The 23,441-nt window shown below is 37.9% G+C and overlaps 1 long non-coding RNA gene and 1 other non-coding gene across 3 annotated transcripts; both read left to right on the plus strand.

Annotated features, from left to right (window-relative positions):
* Positions 1–15,264: 15,264 nt before the first annotated feature.
* LOC118492664 lies at positions 15,265–15,370 on the plus strand. The gene has a single exon (XR_004894667.1). It is a non-coding gene; the product is annotated as a small nucleolar RNA R71 (small nucleolar RNA).
* Positions 15,371–21,727: 6,357 nt separating this feature from the next.
* Positions 21,728–23,212, plus strand: LOC110941151. Of its 2 annotated transcripts, XR_004892807.1 has the most exons (5): positions 21,728–21,869; positions 21,968–22,245; positions 22,341–22,459; positions 22,532–22,743; positions 22,846–23,212. It is a non-coding gene; the product is annotated as an uncharacterized LOC110941151 (long non-coding RNA). The 2 variants fall into 2 exon arrangements; XR_002593868.2 differs by having other exon boundaries at positions 22,532–23,212.
* Positions 23,213–23,441: the final 229 nt, after the last annotated feature.

Consider the following 23,441-nt stretch of genomic DNA (forward strand, 5'->3'; position numbering starts at 1 on the left):
TGTCACGGGCCACGAGGCCAACCCTGAGTTTACGCGGGGTGCGAGAGACTGGCGGATCAAAACTATAAATAGGAGACATCAGCTTTCATTTTCGATCACTCATTTCCGACTTTCTCTCTCAAATTTCTCTATAGTAGGCACTATACTCGGGCATAAAACACCCCTAAAATAACGAAGTTCTGCCTCGTTGTAAGTATCATAATCCCGGTTACGTATTAGATACGCTACCCGATTGATCTAGCGCTCCGTAACGGTTGGACGTTCTGCCCGACGTAGTCGTTGGAGTTCTGTCTCCGGGGGTGTATTACTAATGTAAATATTAGGTTATTATACTAATGCGTGTGCATTGTGTAATTAATAGATAATCACCAAGAAATCACAAAGGAAAACCCTAAGATAGCAATGTGAGTAATCTCCTTTTTGCAAACTGTTTTTACAAAACCTCAAATGTTTTACATTATATTAAACAGTGATTGAGTATTTGCATTCTACTATTATGGTCGGTATGTTGGGGTTTTGTATACAAAATTTGTTACTACACCGTGAGTAGTAACATGACCACAAGTCGAGTTGACGGTACCTGTAACAACTCTCACTAAAATCAATACTTAATATGATAATTATCCAATAAGGAAACCCTAATTGAGACACCTAAGTGATTCTGCATAAACCCTAAAATTTCAGGAACAATCGGAATCAGGATCAGGACCCCTGAAGCTCAGGGTGGATAAACCCTAGTGACGATTATCAACAAATCTCGTTGTCAAAATTGTAAAATAAAAATCTGTCAACTCAGCAAGCCTAGTCCCGAACCTAGCCACCCTATAAATAGACTGCTTCCCTTACGGACCATAAGGGATATGGCTTACGTTCCGTAAGCATGTCCAAAATTCGGGTATAAATAGCAGACTTTGGGACTGGATTCTGGGATGTGAAACGACGTAAGAACTCACTGTGTACGTCGAGTTATAAGCAGAAACAGTTCAATTAAACACACACGATTCACGAATCGCTGCCGCAATCAGGGTAATAACTTGATCGCTATTACGATTCAACGTCCGATCGATTATAACTATCCAACGATTGTTTGAGTGCTGCTCAAATTGAGCTTATACTTTGTTATTCGTCGTGATTTCGACTTGCATATTTGAGTGTTGTTCGAATTCGGACTATGCTCTGTTATTCGTTGTGAATCCGTTGAATTATTAAGTATTGCACTTTGTTAATCGTTGTGAGGGTTTAATCTCGTGAATTGTCGTAACTGCTGTATTAGTTACTAACCCGTTTGTGTGTGCATTGTTGTTAAATTAGGTTAAAGGCCTAATCAGTAGGCTTATACTCTGCTCGTTAAAACTGCAATGTGAGTCATTCTCTTTTTATCAACTGTTTAACAAAACTCCAAATTATTTTCAAAGTTATAATTACAGGGATTAAGTCTTTGTAATCACCAAGTTACAGCTGGTATGTGGGGTTTTGTATACATTACTTGATAATCTTCACCATTGGGGCAACCAATGGGTGATATGACCATAATCACAGACACCATTGGACAGTTGGGCCAATGGGTCGAGTGATAAAGTACCGTGGGTAGTTGGTTTGATATCAGAAACATTGTAATTGCTCTTAATACTGTAAATTATAACCTACGTGTCGTTTTCAGAAAAATGAATGATTCACTCAGTATTTCCCCGCCGACAAAACCTTTTTCAAACATGTTTCAGGTGATCTGTTGTGATCCAAGAAAAGTGCCGTGAAGCACTACAAGCTTAGAGAAGTGGCTCAAAGTGAATAAATAAAGAAACATGTTTTGAGAAATAAAGATTTCCTTGTGAAATCACTTTATTGTAAATTACGGGATTTTATCCCTAAACTTTATGTAATATAGTAAACGGGAAATTTTAGTATTAAAAGACTTCCGCTGTGGCCTAAATTAGATACCACGGGATTCCTGCCTCGCGGATCTTGAACCGGGTCAAACCGGGGCCGAGGGCCGTGACAGAAAAAAGGTGGTATCAGAGCCACTGATTTAAGCCTATTACCGATTTAAATAAATTAAACAAAATACTTAATTTTACTAATTGCTATTTTGTGATTATGTGTTTATTAACTGATTATTTGTTAGATACAGTATGGGTAAACAGAAGCTTTCTGCTATCTACCACAAATTAGATACTACACCCATAGAAAAAGGAACTTCCTCAAAATATCCCGTAAATATGGACGAGGGAATATTTGTCCGAAAAGCCCAATTTGAAAAGCCACTTTCTCCCAGTAAAAGAAACTCAATACTTAGAAAAAGTCGGGAAAAAGGAAAGAAAACCCAACCAAAGAAAGTGAGTTGCAATCCAGAAACCCAGGAATTAGGCAATAGTCCACCTTGGGAAGATAAACTAGATCAAAAATGGGCAGATCTTTATATGCTAGCTACCGTAGCAGAAAATGCAAACCTCTAAAACACTACTAAGCATAGTCTAGTAGAAAATTACTACCCAGTAAATAAATAAATCATAGTGTGTTTCTTTCCTGTTGTCCTCTGTACAAATTAGTATGCAATAAAACTTTAAAGTTTATTTGTAAGACTTTGTTCCAAAGTTTTAACTTAGCATTTTTGTGCATTTTGCATATATGCTATGTAGCATGAATGAGATATCGGAAGCATTCCAGAATCTCAACCTCTACCCAGTACCAATTGAAGTCTCCCACGACTTTACTGGTTATATTGTTGACATAGAGGAACCCCTGGAATTCCAAGCTCCACCGCTGGAAAAAGCAAAACCTAAAAAGAGATGAAGATATGTAGGATGGAGGAAAGTACGCCGGAGGAAGCCAGCCACTAGAAGACTTCCTAAAATAGAAAATCATGTGAGCAAAGGGAAAGGAATAGAGAATGGAGAGAGTTCTAAACAGACAGGGATAGAAATAAGGCAAGACATTAGGCAAAAGATAATAGAAATCGGAGAAAGCTCTAAACAAATCATGTTTCAAGACGAAATAGACCGTCTACTGGCAAACTGTGATGTCATTAGCCATATCCACAATAATTTGTACCCTTACCCAGCCGAAGTCCAATTTCCCTTAAATCTGGAACCGGTTATTCCAGATCCTCTAATCCACACTCGACCTTTAGGCGAAATGGAAGAATGGTGGACAAATGACTGGCAATTTCAAACCATTGATCAATAGTCCTTATACTTTCCTTCCTCAATTTGATCGAGAACCTATCCCCAATCCTCCAATGAGCAACGAAAACTTAGCCGAACTTCGACAGTTCGGAGAAGAGCTGATAGGTACAGGGAATAGGATCAGGGAAATGGGGAAACAACTTTCCTGGAAGTACGACGAAAGGGAGCGTTGTTACTAGAACTGCAGTTAACAAACAGAATAGTGGAGTCGGGGAAAATATGTATAATAGCAGTAGTAGTAAAATAGAACTATGTAAGATGGGAAATAAAACCTTGTAAGATAAACAGTGTGTATGGATGCCTATATAATCTATAAAACAAAATAGAAGTCGAGAAATCGACAATTTTGGCGATAGATATGTCGTGATAACATTATGTGATTACGTTTAATTGTTTTGTTACATTATCAATTACTTGACACTAATAAGTTTATATCTATAAAAATCATCAGATGGAAAACGCTAATAATGAGCCAGTTAATAAAGAGAATCAATCTGAGCAAAACCAGGAAAACCAGTATATGACTAGACAAGATATTGAAAATATCATTACTCAAGGGATAGCCAATGCTATTCCAGCAATCATGGCTGTTGCTCGGAAACCTGTTGAATCGCAACAAATCATTCCTAGTAAACGTACTCAGGAAGACAATTTTAGTCATAGTGTAAACGGAGGCGGCAATCATGAAAATCATGATAATGATCCACGACAAGCCCCACTTCCTAAGAAAATGAAAGCTGCAACGCCTGGTTGCACTTATAAAGAATTTCTTGCTTGCAAACCCGCTGAATTTGCAGGTAATGAAGGGGCAACTGCAACACTGCGTTGGTTAGAGAAAACCGAAGCAGTAATTGCAATAAGAAAATGTGCCGAAGAAGATCAGGTCATGTATGCTTCAAATTTGTTTAAAGAAGGGGCACTAGAATGGTGGAACACAGTATTACAAGCAAAAGGAAGAAGAATAGCCTATGCTATGAGCTGGGAAGAATTTAAGAGTCTTGTAGAAAGAAAATTCTATCCCGAATATGAAAAAGATCAGATGGCAAATAAATTCCTAAATCATCGTATGATAGGCGTAGATTGTCGCGGTTATACTTCGACATTCTTTGAATACGCTAGAGTGGTACCAATACTGGCGTCGCCAGAACCGGTACTCATTTCCCGTTACATTTGGGGATTAATTAGTGAAATCCGTAACATCGTTAAAGCTGCGAGACCTCGTACTATTGACGATGCTGTGGAATTAGCTAATACCCGAACTGATGAACTAATACGCACTAGAGATGAAAATAGGAAGAAGGACTTGGTTCAGAAAATTACCCAAGGAGTTCATACGGGTAATAATACCAGTTTCAAATGAAGAGGAACAAGGCAATCTTCAACCTCGCCGTTCTGCAGAAATTGCAAAAGGAAACATTTTGGAAGATGCAATGCAACTTGTAATTTTTGCAAAGCTGTAGGACATAGTGAAGAAAACTGTAAAAAGAAAACCATAGTCTGCTTTAACTGTGGAGAAACAGGGCATTACAAAACAGAATGTCCCAAACTGGTTAAAACCACAGACAACAAAGGCAAGCCAGCTGAGGGAGTCACTAAGAAGAATGCACGAGCATTCCAGCTGACCACTCAAGAAGCCGAACTCATCCCAGATGTGATAGCTGGTACGTTCCTAGTTCACGACGTGTTTGCAAAAGTATTATTTGACTCTGGTGCAAACCAAAGTTTTATTAATACCTCATTTTGCCAAGCTCTTAATTTACCCTTAACCACCCTTAGGCAGATTTTTACTGTCGAAACAGCAGAAGGAAATTCTGTTAACATAGATAAAGTTTTGCAAGAAGGAAAGATAGAACTATTAGGTCATAAATTTTCCGCAAATCTGTTACGTATGAAATTAGACGGATTCGATGTGGTATTAGGAATGGATTGGTTAGTAGCCAACCATGCTCGAATCCTTTGTGATAAGAATTCTGTAGAAATTCGAACCCCCACGTGAGAGGTGATTTTGATTACAGGAGATAGACCTCGAAAGCCACTGAAATTCATCTCAGTAATTAAATTGGCTAGTTATTCGAGGAAATAAGAAATGGTGTATATGATTTCCGTAAGCATTAACACTAAAAGTAAGGAACTTCATGACATCCCTGTAGTCTCAGAATACCCAAACGTCTTTCCAGAAGAATTACCCGGATTACCACCCGATAGGGAAGTAGAATTTAGAATTCATTTAATTCCGGGAACTACACCAATAGCTAAAGCACCTTATCGATTAGCACCCACCGAAATGCTAGAATTGAAAAAGCAATTAGATGAATTACTAAGCAAAGGATTTTATACAACCTAGTTCATCCCCTTGGGGAGCACCAGTGTTGTTTGTGAAAAAGAAAGATCGATCGATGAGAATGTGTATCAATTATAGAGAATTAGATAAGGTTACAATTAAGAATTGATACCCATTACCAAGGATTGATGATCTTTTTGATCAATTACAGGGAGCTAGGTATTTTTCTAAGATAGACCTAAGATCCGGATATCATCAGTTGAAGGTACAAGAAGAAGACATACCTAAAACTGCTTTTAGAACTAGGTATGGTCATTATAAGTTTACAGTCATGCCCTTTGGATTAACGAATGCACCCGCAGCATTCATGGATATGATGAATCGAATCTGTAAACCATATTTGGATAAATTTGTGATCGTTTTCATCGACGATATACTTCTTTACTCCAAAAGTCATAAAGAACATTGTGAGCACTTACACGCACTCTTAACTTTGTTAAGAAAAGAAAAGCTCTATGCCAAATTCTCGAAGTGTGAATTTTGGCTACAAGAAGTGCAATTCTTAGGACATGTGGTAAATCACGAAGGTATCCATGTAGATCCTGCTAAAATAGAAGCAATCACTAAATGGAAGGTCCCACAAACAGCTATGGAAATTAGAAGTTTTCTAGGCTTAGCTGGATACTATAGACGATTTATTAAGGATTTCTCTAAGTTAGCTGTACCTTTGACTAAGTTGACCTGTAAAGTCGTTAAGTTTGAATGGGGACCTAGACAAGAAGAAGCTTTTAAGATTTTAAAGCGCCGATTGACGAATGCTCCAATTTTAGCTTTACCCAGGGGAACAGAAGATTTCAAAGTATATTGTGATGCCTCAAAGTTAGGATTTGGATGTGTGTTAATGCAACGCGAGAAAGTAATTGCGTATGCCTCTAGACAATTGAAAACGCACGAAGAAAATTATACGACTCCTGACTTAGAAATAGGAGCCATAATTTTTGCCCTTAAAATCTGGAGACATTATCTGTATGGAAGTAAGTTTACTGTTTATACAAATCATAAAAGTTTAAGGTACATATTTGGACAAAAAGAGTTAAATATGAGGCAAAGGAGGTGGATGGAAATCCTAAGCGACTACGACTGTGATATTCAATATCACGAAGGAAAGGCGAACATAGTCGCAGATGCCTTAAGTCGTAAGTATCATGTAAAAGCAAAAGATCACTTATTTAGCCTTGAGTCATCTTCAATTTGGTTTTGATTCTTGAGTTTTGAGTAAAATTGTGAAATTAGGGTTTTGGAAGAGAGGGAGTTCGCTCCTGGGGGTTCTGGTTCGATCAAGACAAACACAAAGTATGTGTCTTTGATGTTTATCCAACTTTTAAACAATAAATTTCAACATTTGCACTTTTGGTCCCTAAACTTCCAAGTTTTTATAAGAAGGGTTAAAATACTTTGATTTCCCCATCCTTTTTATTAATATTTTACTAGGTTAAATCATTCCTAGTTGCGATTCTCATTGTTCGATAATTATTATTTTAGCTTATACATGTAGAATAACATATATAGATTAATAAATTTTGGGGTGTTACAAGTCTATCCCCCTTAAAAGGATTTCGTCCTCGAAATCAGAATACGTACCGAATAAGAAAGGGTATAAAAGTCTCATTTCTTCTTCCGACTCCCAAGTGGTGTCCGATCCTCTCCGGTGTTCCCATTTGACTTTAACTTGATTAATCTCTTTATGCCTTAATCTTTTGACCTTTCGATCAAGAATTTCGATAGGTTTTACCACATAATTAAGATTATCATCAACTTCAAGGTCATCATAGCTTACATAAGTCGTTTCATCAGCTAAGCACTTTCGTAGATATGAAACATGGAAAGTGCTATGAATACCGCTCAACTCTTCTGGTAGTTCTAATTGGTATGCTACCTTACCCACACGCTCTGTGATTTTAGATGGCCCAATAAATCTTGGACTCAGTTCTCCCCGTTTTCGAAATCGAATAACCCTTTCCATGGAGATACTTTAAGCATAACCATATCACCCTCATGAAATTCAATCGGCCTTCGTCTTTTATCCGCATAGGACTTTTGCCGATCTTGAGCCGCTTTTAAATGAGCCCGGATCACTTCAATATTTTCATTAGTGATCCTGACTACATCTTTGTGAGCTAATTCTCACGGACCCACTTCGCCCCAACATACCGGGGTTCAACACTTTCTGCCATAAAGCATTTCCTACGGGGCCGTTCTAATACTGGAATGGTAATTGTTATTATATGAAACTTTAGCTAGTGGTAGATAGATATCCCAGCTACCGCCAAAATCGATAATACATGCTCGTAGCATGTCTTCGAGTGTCTGAATAGTTCTTTCACTCTGCCCATTAGTTTGCGGATGATAAGCGGTACTAATACATAATTTAGTACCCATCTTTTCTTGAAAATCGCACCAAAAGCTTGAAGTAAAGCGCGTATCTCTATCCGATACGATAGACACTAGTACTCCATGACGAGATATAATTCCATTTGTGTATACTTCTGACATCTTCTCAGAAGTGTATGTTTCCCGAATTGGAATAAAATGAGCACTCTTGGTCAATTTGTCAACTACTACCCATATTGCATCAAATCCACGTAATGTTTTTGGTAGTTTAGTTAATAGATCCATAGTAATGTGTTCCGATTTCCACACCGGTATGTCTAACGGCTGAAGTTTACCGTAAGGCTTCTTGTGTTCTGCTTTTACTTGTAAGCATGTTAAGCATCTTTCCACATACTTCGCGATGTCCCGCTTCATTCCGGGCCACCAATAATTTTGTTTCAAGTCTTTGTACATCTTGGTAGGTCCTGGATGAATAGAATAGCGGGATTTATGGGCTTCATCAAGAAGAAGATTTTTAACATTGCAAGTGTTTGGAACCCAACGGGTTTTCAGTCCATTATTATTATCTTGCAAGTCTTTGAGCTGACCCACTATTCTTTCCTTTTCACATTTTCTTCTTTTACAGCTTCAGGTTGCGCCTCCTTGATTCGTTTAAGTAACCCTGAGGTCACTATTAATTTCAGCGACTACACCCGAATAGGTAAATATTCTTCTTTCCTAATCAGTGCATCTGCAACTATGTTGGCTTTTCTAGGATGATAATGAATTTAACAGTCATAATCCTTCACTGTCTCTAACCAACGTCGTTGTCTCATATTGAACTCTTTTTTTATCAAAGAAGTACTTGAGACTTCTATGGTCAGTGAAAATAGTGCATTTCATACCATATAAATAATGCCTCCACATTTTTAAGGCAAAGACTACCGCCGCCAATTCTAGATCATGTGTCGGATATTTCTTTTCATGAATCTTCAATTCTCTGGAAGTATACGCGATCACTTTTCCCCGCTGCATAAGTACACATCCGAGACCAAGCTGGGATGCATCTGAATAAATATCCATATCTTCAGTCCCATCTGGTAACGTTAGTACAGGGGCACTGGTCAATTTTTCTTTAAGGATACGGAAGGCATCTTCTTGTGCACTACCCCACACAAATTTCTCATCTTTACGGGTCAACTTAGTTAATGGAGTTGCAATTTTGGAGAAATCTTGTATAAATCTCCAATAGTTACCCGCAAGACCTAGGAAACTCCTAATCTCTAAGGGATTCTTTGGAAGTTTCCATTTCGACACAGCTTCTATTTTGGACGAATCTACTGACACTCCATCGGCACTAATGACATGTCCTACAAACTGTACCTCCTGTAACCAAAAGGCAGATTTTGAAAATTTTGCAAAAAGTCTCTCACGCCGAAGCATCTCAAGTACTTCACGCAAATGACATTCATGACCCACTTCGCTTTTTGAATACACCAGAATGTCGTCGATGAAAACAATCACCGAATTATCTAGCATTGGTTTGCAGACGCGGTTCATAAGATCTATGAAAGCCGTAGGTGCATTAGTTAATCCAAATGACATTACTAAAAACTCGTAATGTCCGTAACGCGTTCGGAATGCGGTTTTCTGTATATCTTGTTCTTTTACTTTCAATTGGTGATAACCCGACCTTAAGTCGATCTTTGAAAACCAACTTGCGCCTTGTAATTGATCGAATAAGTCGTCGATCCTAGGAAGCGGATATCGATTCTTTACTGTGAGTTTATTCAACTCCCGGTAATCAATGCACATCCTCATACTTCTGTCTTTCTTCTTTACAAATAATACTTGCGCTCCCCACGGAGAAACACTCGGTCGAATTAATCCTTTATCTAAAAGGTCTTGTAATTGCGACAATAATTCTTGTAGTTCCGACGACGCTAATCGATAAGGGGCCTTGGCTACCGGTTTCGCGCCCGGGACTAATTCAATACCAAACTCCACCTCACGCTCCGGTGGTAACCACGGTAGATCTTCCTGAAAAACATCTTCGAATTCTCGTACCACTGGTACGTCTTTGATGTCTAGAGCTTCTTTAGTCGAATCATGTATGTAAGCCATATACGCCTTACATCTATGTTGAACCAACTTTCAAGCTTTGATGAAAGAACATATTATGACAGCTTTTCTCCCCATAAATAGTAACACGTTTTCCGCTTGGAGAAATTAGTTGTATCTCTTTACGGTTTCATATTACTTTCGCGTGATATCGAGCTAGCCAATCCATCCCGATTACCACTTGAAATTCTCCCATTGACATGGGAATTAAGTCCACAAAATATTCTTCATCGGCAATGCTAATTTTTCATCCAACACATATCACAAACAATAAAACTTTTATTATCACCTATTTCTACTTCTAGTGGTATAGGTAATTTTGTTAACGTGAATATAGGGTGTCGAATAAATCGATGTGATATAAAAGATCTATTTGCACCGGTATCAAATAAAATTTATGTTGGAATTGAATTTACAAGAAATATACCTGACACAACATCAGATTCGGAAAGATCTAGCCTTTGCTTTCTGGGTATCAGGCTTTACATCAGTAGTGTCTTTGGTTCCAGTTAACTTCGGGCACTCAGACTTTTTGTGTCCCAGTTTATAACATTTATAGCATATCGACACCTTTCCTAGGCAATTTGCAACCACATGTCCTACTTTAGCGCAAGTAGGATATGGTTTGTTTTTAAAATAACATTCTCCCTTGTGATTATTTCCACAAATTTTACATGGAGGTATTCCCCCTTTTTCAAATCCTTTCTTCGAAGCTTCACTCAGCTTTTGCTTCTTTACGGGAGTTGGGTTTTTATCAAACACCCATCGCTCACCCCTTTCAATCTGCTTTTTCAGCTCAGTTTCCCTTTCACGTGCGGCATTCACTATCTCCGTAAGATGCCCGTATTTTGAAGGAGTCATAAACTCCCGATACTCCGCGCTCAGCATGTTATAATAATAATAATAATAATAATAATAATAATAATAATAATAATAATAATAATAATAATAATAATAATAATAATAATAATAATAATAATAATAATAATAATAATAATAATAATAATATATTTTCTGTTCTTCAGTTTGAACCAGCTCATCACAAAACCTGAGCTTATCAAGAAAGATTCCCATAATCTTCTCTATCGACTCACCGCTATGCCTTAGTTGAATAAATTCTACGTTAATCCTGTTGATCGCAGCTTTCGGACTAAGGTGTCTAAGGAACAGAGTTTTGAATTCTTCCCACATCATAGTTCTTGTGGCCTCACTTCCCTGTTCTTTCTTCAAATTATCCCCCCAATCCTTAGCTTAGCCCCTTGACGTGATGTCGTGGTCACAATCAAATTTAATCCCAATAACAACTATATAGATAGTGGCAAGTGGGGTATCGAACTCAGGGAGTATGTGGAAGATGTGTCGATTCTATAGCTTTGTATTTAAACTAATATTAGGCTAAATTGCAGAAATTAAAATTCAAGAGTTTGGATTGTTGTTTTTAGAAAACTAAATTAAACTAATTCAAATCAAAGTTGGTTGTAAAACAAATTAGGAGAGAACAATGATCACCTTAGGTTTCAGTTTCTTTAAACAATTGTGTGTAATTCCAACTAGAAAGAGTTACATAGACATAACTCGTGTATATATGATTGAAGTGATAAAAGGGGACAAAGTACTCGGATTAAATAAACGCGAGGTTGTTTCCTGATGACCAATTAATCAATAACCAACCCTAACCCTTCCCGTGATATCTCGATTGCCAACGACACCATGAACGTACGATTAAGACTAGAAATTGCAATATTGATTAACAAACTAAAAGCAATCAAACATACACCATGATATTCAAGCAACGCAAGTTATCATTCTAGAAATTCAGAATTAAAACACACAAAAGTTCAAGAAACATTCACCTAAGATGATCACCGAAGAGTTTAGCCGGACATGGCTCGGTGAATCATCATCATAATCAAACTAGTGTTCATACGAATCGAAAAATACAAACCGAATGATAAGAAATGTTCACAAACCAAGCAAGCTCTCAAAAATCGCTCCAATGTTCATCCCCAACCGTCCAATGATGAGTGATCTCGAAAAGACACTCAAAAACTGATTTAAATGAGGGCAGTTACACTTTGGATCGCAGCTTCCACCGTAAATTACGGCTCCACCGTAATTTACGGTGGACATGGTTCTTTTACGGCACAAACAACCTGTGTTACGGTGGAGGAGAAGGCAAAATCCAGGTCCACCGTAAATTACGGTAGGACCGTAATTTATGGTGGTGAGCTGCCTTGTTTTCTTTGTTGTGTCTCTTGTTCCACGCTCGACCCGTTTATCACCAAAGCCTCCAAAATTGCATTTTATCCATCTTTTAACTCCTGAACTGCACCTGAACATAAGCACCGTAGTTATCTAATTCAAGATAATTACACGATTAAGTGGAGGATTATTTCATCTTTTAACACACTTAAGGGTTGTCCAATGGACCACCCGTCACATCCCCACACTTAACCGTTGCTTGTCCCAAGCAACTCATCAAAAGGATTTCAAAACAAGTGATCAAATTAAACCAAGCAAGCATGCAATCTCTTTATCAACCCCTTTTTAACACCCAAGCAATGCACCCCTCTCAAATTCTCTCCTCTCGGCTACAAGTGAAAACTAGCAAAGATAAGCTAGACACACACTAGGCAAACGGATGGTTGCACAATCATAAGCTTGTACCTAAATCGATCATTCTCCTTAAATGGGTCAAACATGAATGCAAATCAAAGGGACTTCAAGGTTGTAACGCGGCTAGGTGTATAGGTAGGGAATGGAATATATATGAAGTAGCGAAAAATTCGACCCAGTCTTTTTATTACAAACAAAAACAAACTAACAAACAAACAAACTACTATATACAAGACAATTAAGCCCCCCCCCTTTTTTTCAAATAAACACCCATACAATAACGCATTAACCATATCTACTTCAAACTAGCAAAGCTACTAATACTATCACTAACACTATAAGACCGGGTCAAATTTGGGTAAATTTTTAAGTAAGTAGCTAGGGGAAACAAATGATAAGCTTTAAAGGCACAAAATGGGCAACTAAATGTCCAAACCCCCGCCCCTCTCACTACCATGCTCATATATATACTTATGAGGTCCAACCCCCCAAGTCCCACACTCTCTCACACCAACGACGAGGCTACCTAATGCCCTTATCCTTTCTACATTCAAGTTTAACTAAGGATTCAAATCGCATTCAAGCACAAGTTCTAATGCACCCCCACCCGTAGCCACTCTCATCAAAGACAATCATTATTTATGTACAAGTGTGGCTACAACTCTCACCAAGAACGAAAAAGGTATCAAGGATTGCCGGTGCATCAACTTGGGGATAAATTAGGGCGTTCAAAATTTCACATCATTTCGCTTGGCTCAAAAATTTTTAAACTCCAAAAATTTCCCCCATCCCTACACTTGGGATACATTGTCCCAATGTATGGCTTTGAGGGCTTTGATCACTACAATTCATTCAACATCAACAAAAGCTTTTAATCTCAAACCCCAAATTTCTTTTTTTGGTATTTTTTTTAAATAAACAAAAGCAAACTAATAAACTAACAATATTTCAAAGCTAAAGAACATGACAAGTTTAAGGAAAAAGTACATTGACCTGATGAAGTTTGCCACAACAGATGTTGTAGACAATCCGACTCCCTATCACCACCTTCACACAAATATCCGCACCTCTTCCCCACACTTAAGTGTTGCCATTGCCCTGAAACATAGAAAACTAAAGAAATAACAAGATCAGTGAAAAACCTCGGGTTGCCTCCCGAGCAGCGCTAAGTTTTCAGGTCTTCAGCCAGACCGTGCCACCACCATTTATGGTGGCTCAAAGAATCGGTTCCTATCACCTCCCCCACGGTAGCTTGTCATTGGGCAAAATACATCCATCTCATTTTGACTCGGTAGGTAATCAAATACACTCTTGCTTGCACCCATATATGTTTCTTCACGGTCCGGTGGGTGCTTTTTTCTCATTCGTTGTAACACATTTTTCATACAATCACTAGACTCACCACCCTTCCTCTCAATGGACTCATAACTAATCCCTCCAGTTTGAACATCAAAGGACAATCTACGGTTCTTTTCGGTCATGGTAATAATCTCGTCTCTACAATTAATTTGAGCATTTGCTGCGTATAGAAACGGTCGACCTAAAATTACCCTTTGTTGTGATGCCATATTGGTAGAAGCATAGTCCAAAACTAGGAAATCCACCGGGTATTCAAATTCTCCCAACTGAATCTTAACATTCCTAACCATTCCCCGTGGACGCCTCCAACTTCCATCCGCCAAGCTCACCATGGTGTCTATACCTTCAAGTGGACCAAAGTCGTACATATCGTATAGATCGCTTGGTAGCACACTCATGCTTGCCCCATAGTCCAACAATGCGTGAGTGATTTTTAATTTTCCCACACGAATAGGCACGATTGGCGCTCCACACTCTTTATCATTCTCAGCTTCGGCATCTTTTCCCAAACCTGCATTCACTTGACACGAAGAAGAAGTTAGACATTTTTCATTACATTCGGTACTAGGAACGGTGCTTACCACATTGATGTTAATGCCTTTTATGTTCTTGGGATTTGGCACCGTATCACTTGGTAGCTGGCCTTTTGCTTTCTTTAAAATCGCCACGTCACTCGCAAGTTGACCCATTTGAGTGGTCAACGATTGGATGCTTTTGTCACGAACCTCGTCCTTTTGCATCCGAGCCTCATCACGTTGGTTCATTCGTTGCATCTCCATTTGCATCGCCTTCAACATCTCCATCATCTCATTTCCACCCGAAGAGCTTTGACCCGTTTGATATTGCCTTTGAAATCCTTGGTTTCCTTGGAAATTCCGGTTAGCTTGATTTGAAGGGTTTCCATACCGAAAATTTGGGTGGTTCCTCAACCCGGGGTGGTAGGTATTAGAATTCATATTGTAGTAATTCCTACCACCTCCTCCTTGACCTTGACCTTGAATCGCATGGACTTCTTCGTATTGCCCTTCCAACATCCCTTGGCAATTTTTAGTCGCATGACCTATTTCATTACACAAAGCACAAACATCATAAATTTGGTTAGTAGTTTGAACATTACCATCATCTATGGCGTGCATTTGAGGTCGGGTAGTGGCCGGTCGGGCTCTTCTTGAGGCTTGAGCTTTCCTCTTTGATGTAGTTGCCATGCTTTCCAAGAACTCCCAATCATCGTTCTCATAATTTGTTCCAAAAGTCCCACCGGTAATAGACATCAAATCACGTGCATCTTCGGCACTCAACCCCTCGTGAAAGGCATTCATCAACTCCCACAATTCAATTCCATGGTGAGGGCAATTTTTAATCATCATATTGAAACGCTCGAATGCCTCATGAAACATCTCACCATGTTGTTGTTGGAAGCTTCTCAACCCCTTTCGTGCATCGTTGGTCTTTTGGGCGGTGTAAAACTCATCCAAGAATGTTTGTTGCATCTCCCCCCATGTATATATGGATGCCGAAGGTAACGTGTAGAACCATTTTTTCGCCTTCTCTTCCAAAGAAAATTGGAACAAAACCAATTTGATATCGTCGGCTGAAAACCCTTGACTCCCAAGAGTGTTGCAAATAGAGTCATAAGCCTCTAAATGAAAATAAGGCTCCTCATTTGCCAACCCCTTGTACTTTGGTAAACTTTGCAAAGAATTGGTTCTTACTTCAAATGTTCGCCCTTGATCATTATGAGGAATGACTACCGGTGAAGGGTTTTGCGTGATTACCGGCCGAAAATGTGCTTCAATTCCCCTCACATTTTCTCTAAGGTGTCTCCTTGGTACACCATACCTACCTCTTGGAATAATAGGACCATTTGGCCTTGGTACTTGCCCTTGTGGCGCGATTGGTTGTTGAAACTGTTGTTGTCGCATCGGTGGGCGTTGAGGTGGTCTTTGAAATTGTTGTTGTACATGTTGTGGCCGGACTTGTTGCAATGGAATAGGTTGTTGTATTGGTGGCCCTTGTGGTCTTGGCCGAATGTGTTGTGGTATAAGTTGTTGTTGTGGCATTTCACCAACACTTGCCATCCCTTGAGATTGACTTTGCACATACCCAAACTCCCCTTGATCACCATAACCTCCATAACCGTACCCATCATCATCATACCCCTCAAAATCTTCAAATCCCTCATCATAACCATCTCCTTGAATTCCCGAAGTTTGCCCAAATGGGATGGTCGAATACTGAAAACCCGATTGTTGTGGTCTAAAGGATGAAGTAGTATGCACAATAGTTGAATTTGGTGCAATTGTGAAAGTGGATGTTGATTGACCCGTAGTTGGGGGAAAGAAGTGAGATAATGGTGGGATTGTGGTGGATGGATTGTAGGTGATGGTAGGCTCAGTTTGAGTGGTAATTGGTTGGGTGACATTGGATGGTGTGAATTCAGCGGTGGTATTAGGTAGTGTGGCGTTTGGTGATGGTTGGGTGGAAGTAGGTATAAAGGTTGAGGATGATTGACCCGTTGTAGGTGGAATTTGGGAATCAGCCATGATGTTTCTCGGTGTGATGGGTGAAGTGGGTGAACCAATGATTTTGTTTTCTCGCACTAAAACTCTGTTTTGCCTTAGTGTTCTTTCAATTTCCGGATCAAACGATAGCGGTGATGACCTGTGAGAGCCTCTAGTATGCATACACCTGAAGTACCTGCACACTAAACACAACCAACGTAAACCCGAAAATAACAAACAAAACTATTAAACTAACACACGTTGCGCACTACTCCCCGGCAACGGCGCCAAAATTTGACGTGATGTCATGGTTACAATCAAATTTAATCCCAATAACAACTATATAGATAGTGGCAAGTGGGGTATCGAACTCAGGGAGTATGTGGAAGATGTGTCGATTGTATAGCTTTGTATTTAAACTAATATTAGGCTAAATTGTAGAAATTAAAATTCAAGAGTTTGGATTGTTGTTTTTAGAAAACTAAATTAAACTAATTCAAATCAAAGTTGGTTGTAAAACAAATTAGGAGAGAACAATGATCACCTTAGGTTTCAGTTTCTTTAAACAATTGTGTGTAATTCCAACTAGAAAGAGTTACATAGACATAACTCGTGTATATATGATTGAAGTGATAAAAGGGGACAAAGTACTCGGATTAAATAAACGCGAGGTTGTTTCCCGATGACCAATTAATCAATAACCAACCCTAACCCTTCCCGTGATATCTCGATTGCCAACGGCACCAAGAACGTACGATTAAGACTAGAAATTGCAATATTGATTAACAAACTACAAGCAATCAAACATACACCATGATATTCAAGCAACGCAAGTTATCATTCTAGAAATTCAGAATCAAAACACACAAAAGTTCAAGAAACATTCACCTAAGATGATCACCGAAGAGTTTAGCCGGACATGGCTCGGTGAATCATCATCATAATCAAACTAGTGTTCATACGAATCGAAAAATACAAACCGAATGATAAGAAATGTTCACAAACCAAGCAAGCTCTCAAAAATCGCTCCAATTTTCATCCCCAACCGTCCAATGATGAGAGATCTCGAAAAGACACTCAAAAACTGATTTAAATGAGGGCAGTTACACTTTGGATCGCAGCTTCCACCGTAAATTACGGCTCCACCGTAATTTACGGTGGACATGGTTCTTTTACGGCACAAACAACCTGTGTTACGGTGGAGGAGAAGGCAAAATCCAGGTCCACCGTAAATTACGGTAGGACCGTAATTTACGGTGGTGAGCTGCCTTGTTTTCTTTGTTGTGTCTCTTGTTCCACGCTCGACCCGTTTATCACCAAAGCCTCCAAAACTGCATTTTATCCATCTTTTAACTCCTGAACTGCACCTGAAACATAAGCACCGTAGTTATCTAATTCAAGATAATTACACGATTAAGTGGAGGATTATTTCATCTTTTAACACACTTAAGGGTTGTCCAATGGACCACCCGTCACCCCTCAACTAACCGATTCCGTATGCCACGAAATCAGTCTCATCACAATGGGTCCTTTCGAATACCCCTTCTATGTCACTAATCCATCATTGACAAACAATCGGATCAACTTCACCGTGATAGAACGGGGTTTGCATGCCATAAATTTATTATATGGACATGCTTTTGATTCACCCGCATCTTTCTTTTCGTTCATCTTGTCGTCTATTACCGCTAAAAGCGTAGTTTGTAGTCTATCAATGAACTGCGGTAGACTAGCTTCTAAAGCTTTTCCGACTTCGTAAGATCCATCATGCTTACTTTGCCATTTAGTGAAGTTTTTGATTTTTAAAACATTAAGATAACGATATTTACATACGTTTTCAAAGTTTACATAATCTTACTACATGTTTCCCAAAACATAATGTAAGAAACCTAACATACTTGATTCTTTTAAAACTTGTAAACCATATGTACTAATAAAAGTAAACACAACATTTAAAAGGTTTGGTGACAAAAGAACTAGATTCGTTTGCGGAAGCATCTTTATACACACGTTCGGTTTCATTACAAAGCTTGATCTTCATCCGCAAGTTCCTATAGCGACCTGTGATCAAAAGACATCAAATATTAAATTTTTATGATGTTATAATGTGATCTAACATGTCTGGAATAGCAAACCAAACAAGATAAAAATTTTGGCTGATCTGGGCTGCGGTCGCGTGGCGCAACCGAATTGATTCCGGCCATCACGGCCCGCCAGATCTGTCGCACGTCGCGACAGTGAAGTCGACGGTGTAATTTTGATAGCAGTTTTGTTTCTCAAACCTGCAATTTTTCAGCTAAGAGCCTTTTTACGAAAAAAGTCATAACTAGTTCGTTTCTAGTCCGTTTTGAGTTGCGTTTCTTTCTACGCGACCGTAATCAGACCATCTATCTCATGGAATAAAAATCATTCATATGATTTCACAAAATTTCTGACTTTACACACTTGATTTATAGAAATCTTTCTATTTATTTGACCCGTTTACATTAATGCGACATAAAATGCACTCATGAACTCAAAGTGAGATAGGAACGATGCCTTATCATACTTTTACATTTCGACACATGATACAACAAACTCAATTGGCGAAACTAAAGTACATATGTTCTACTTGTCCAATTGAACTTATTTAGCGACATTTAACACCTTATCTTATCAAAACTCAATAATTCAACGATTTTAACCTATTTGATTTCACTAGCGAAATCCATCGCCCTTTTGTGAATCAAACATGTAGTATTCGAGTCCATTTGACCCGTTTAAACTTTCAAGTGGAATCCACGACTTGCATTATTTCTATAGTTTCAAATTTTATACTTATTCGTGTTGAATACTATAAACGAAATCCTTCATTTTAGTATTATCCAACATTACAATAATTTGATTATCATTCAAGTACTCAACATAGAAGTACTAAACAAGATATTACGAAGCGAATAGCCACGTACCTTTAGAGTTTTCCTTTTAAGCAGTTATCCTTTCCGCCTTGCCCACTTGATGATCCACCCAAATCACCTACATGATTTTATTTGAATATATTGTTTAGAACTCATGGTTAAATATTCGATTCATTCAAGCATTTTATCAAGCATCTACTGTGCATGCTTAGCATTCTAACACTATCATGTTCTTGATTAGTAACCTTAGCCATGTTTAAGCATAGTTATTCAATTCACATATCAAGAACACATAAATCACTCTAAAATTTACATTATAACCATCAATCAACATCCAATATCACAAGACTACATGAATTCTTCACAAAACCCATATACCCTTATATGAAAATCAATAAATTCCAGAATTATGATATGAATGAATCAATCCATAATCTAATATTCATTCCTAGACTTGTATTAATCATAATTCAGCCATAACCTTCATCAATTCACCATAAATCTCTGTTACTAGAATTCAATAATCGTCAAAACATATTCATATATCAAAATTAAGCATACCTTTTGCTAGATTAAGTATGACGATCACTTATTTAGCTTTGAGTCACCTTCAATTTGGTTTTGATTCTTGGGTTTCGAGTAAAATTTTGAAATTAGGGTTTTGGAAGAGAGGGAGTTTGCTCCTGGGGTTCTGGTTCGAACAAGACACGCACAAAGTGGGTGTCTTTGATGTTTATCCAGATTTTAAACAATAAATTTCAACATTTGCACTTTTGGTCCCTAAATTTCCAAGTTTTTATAAGAAGGGTTAAAATACTTTTTCCCCATCCTTTTTGATTAATATTTTACTTGGTTAAAATTTTCCTAGTTGCGATTCTCATTGTTCGATAATTATTACTTTAACTTATACATGTATAATAACATATATAGTTTAATAAATCTAGGGGTGTTACAAATATTAATAATAATAATAATAATAATAATAATAATAATAATAATAATAATAATAATAATATAATATGTGTGTATGTTTGAATATATATATATATAGGGATAGGATCATCAGAAAACTAGATATAAATGAGAAAACTAGAAAACTAACTAAAATCCACTAAAAAGGAGGGGGAGAGAGACTTTTAATGAAGGAGGGGGGACTTTTAATGAAGGAGGGGTAAAATTGGAACAAAAAATATATAACTTTTCAAACATTTCCCATTTCTCCATACGTTATCATTTTAAAACAAAAATGGCACCATAAGATCACAAATTTTATTATCTTTCATTCAAGTATATTCGAGCATATTTTTTATGACATAAAAAAAGATTTATGGTGTCGTTTTGTTTTCAACACTATTATTTTAGTAGTGCACATGTGCAATGTAACATGTACTACAATTGCATTACATGCTTAAAATTAGTTTTTTGAATCTAGTTTAGCTTTTAGGGTTAGTGTTTTTGGAGGTTTAGGATTAGGATTAGGTTTTTGGGTTTGGGGGGGGAGGGGGGGGGTTTAGGTTTTGGGGGTGGGGTGGGGTGGGGGGTATAGGTTTTTTTCGGGTTTATGTTTAGGGTTTAGTTTTAGGTTTTTGGGAGGTGGTGGGTTGGGGGGTTTAGGTTTTTGGGGGGTGGGGGGGTTTTTTGGGTGGTGGGGGAGGGGGGTTTAGGTTTTTTTCGGGTTTATGTTTAGGGTTTAGTTATAGGTTTTTGGGGGGGGGGGTGGGGGGGTTTAGGTTTTTGGGGGGTGGGGGTGGGGGGGTGTGTTTAGGCTTTTGGTGGGAGGGTGAATTTAGGTTTTGGGGGGGGGGGGTTAGGTTTTTGGGGGGTGTCGGTGGGGGGTGGGTTAAGTGGTTTAGGCTTTCCGTATTAGTGCACATGTGTAGTACAACAATTTTTTTTTTTTTTGAAATTTTTTTTCCATACATAAAAAGTAGCGATTTTTCTTTAAAAATTGTAAAAAAAAATTGGTATTTTTTTAGGTTTTTTTAGTTAGTTTTTGGTTTTCTCATTTAAACTAGTTTTCTCATGATCCATCCCCTATGTATATATATATATATATATATATATATATATATATATATATATATATATATATATATATATATATATATATATATATATATATATATATATATATCTATACTACTTTATAATACATATAGGAAGGACTTCTTAAAGTCCATAAAAATTTCCTTCAAACACCTCTAAAGCATGGTTTACAACCCTCTAAAGCATAAAATAATTTACACTTCCAATTATGCCCCTCCAAAACTTTTAGCATTTACCCAGATCCATCATCACCGTCCATTTCCTTTCACTTATTCACACGGATCGTGATCTGACGGGTGATATTGTTTTCACACGGATCCACATTTCCCCTTCCTTCTCTCTCATCTCTGTCACAACTCACATCTCACCAGATCTCATCCGCCCCCAACTCCATGCTTTCTCTCTCCCAGGCGATTTCCAGATCTAGGGTTTCAATAACCCTGAATCGTTCATTTTCTCTCAATCCGACAGAAGATCCAGTGGGGTTGACCTCTAGGTACCGTTTTAAACCACATCTAAAGTTTTTGTTTGTTATTCGAGTCTGATATGTTTGTTATTTGTGTTGAATCGTTCATTTTCTCTCAAATCTGACAGAAGATCCACTGGGTTTTTCTCTAATCGGCACAAGATCCACTGTGGATGACATCTAGGTACCGTTATAAAACCACATCTAATGTTTTTTGTTTGTTATTTGAGTCTGATTTGGATCTGGTTAAAATTCTGTTTGCGAGGCAATGCTTGAACGGGTCTCTGACATGATGCAAAAGGATTTGATTCTTGTTGGTGCAACTGGTATAAACCATCTTCTCCGAGATCGGTTGCTGCTTATGTTAATCCTCATCGTCTTCTGTTCAGATCTTGTTTTAATACCGGTAATCGTTTAATCTAGCTTTAGTTTACTTTGTATCTGTTGTTTTTGGTTGATTTTAGGTGTTAAAATCACATTTTATATGATGAATTTGTTCAGATCTGCGAAAGTTTTGGATGATTCTGGTCAAGATGACGAGTTATCTCTGTGTTAGGCATTTGGTCAAGAAATAAGTATGATCTGATATAAGCATAAAAGAGTCAGGCGACGTCTTACAAGTGATGTTCTTTGCAAATTTATAATGTTTTTCTCTGAACACTTAAACATTACTCCTGGCGTAAAATGTGCAGATTGGAAATGCATGGATTGATGACGAAACAAGTGCCAAAGGAATGTTTGATTACTGGTGGACTCATGCTTTAAATTCAGATGCAACACACGATGCCATCTTAAAATACTATGACTTTGCGAGTGATTCTTCATCTGCAATGTGTGACAATAATATTACAGACAAAGCTTTCATTGAGAAGGGGTTTTTCTGATGCACATCGCCAGATCTAGGGTTATGAGTTCTTATTTCACCTTCTTTCTCTTTGTCTCATACTATCAAAGGTGCGTCTATGTTCCTTATTTGATATTTGAGTGTTGTTATATTTTATAATAGCTTTATCGACAAGAAGAAGAGGCTGCAGCAAAGCTAGCCCGACAGCAGAGGACTTACAAGCTACTGAAAATCTTGTTCCTTTTACTTGGTGGTTCTCTTATTTTGACCCGGGTCACTCAAGACGTGGAGAAATATTTTAAGTAGAACCATTTTTTTTGTGTGTCCTAGACGATAATAATCCACATTTAGGGTTCGAGAAGAATGAAATGATGAGAAACAAAACTTTGGCGTAGGAACAGAGGATGTTATGTAAATGAAATGCGAAATTGATATGTCATACGTGTTTCACAGAAAATGTAACATTAAATTTGCATCTGACTTATTTACAGCATCTGTCTGTTCATATATTAAAATTTACATTATTTGAGTATTTAGTGTTTATGATAATAAACAGAAGTTTTCAGGGAAATGTGAGGCCGCTTAGAGTCTAGACTCTAGAGATCTGCCAGTCTATGTATTTTTGGCACTTAAGGTTGGGTACTTGTGTTTTGGAAGGGCTTGGCTATAGAAACATCATTGAAACACTATCCAAACACCATTGGCGAGTCATATGATAGGCGAAAAATTGTTATATGTGTTGTACGAGGGGTTGAGAG

Source organism: Helianthus annuus, chromosome 5 (genome assembly GCF_002127325.2).
Source record: "Helianthus annuus cultivar XRQ/B chromosome 5, HanXRQr2.0-SUNRISE, whole genome shotgun sequence".
In the NCBI taxonomy this organism is placed as follows: domain Eukaryota; kingdom Viridiplantae; phylum Streptophyta; class Magnoliopsida; order Asterales; family Asteraceae; genus Helianthus; species Helianthus annuus.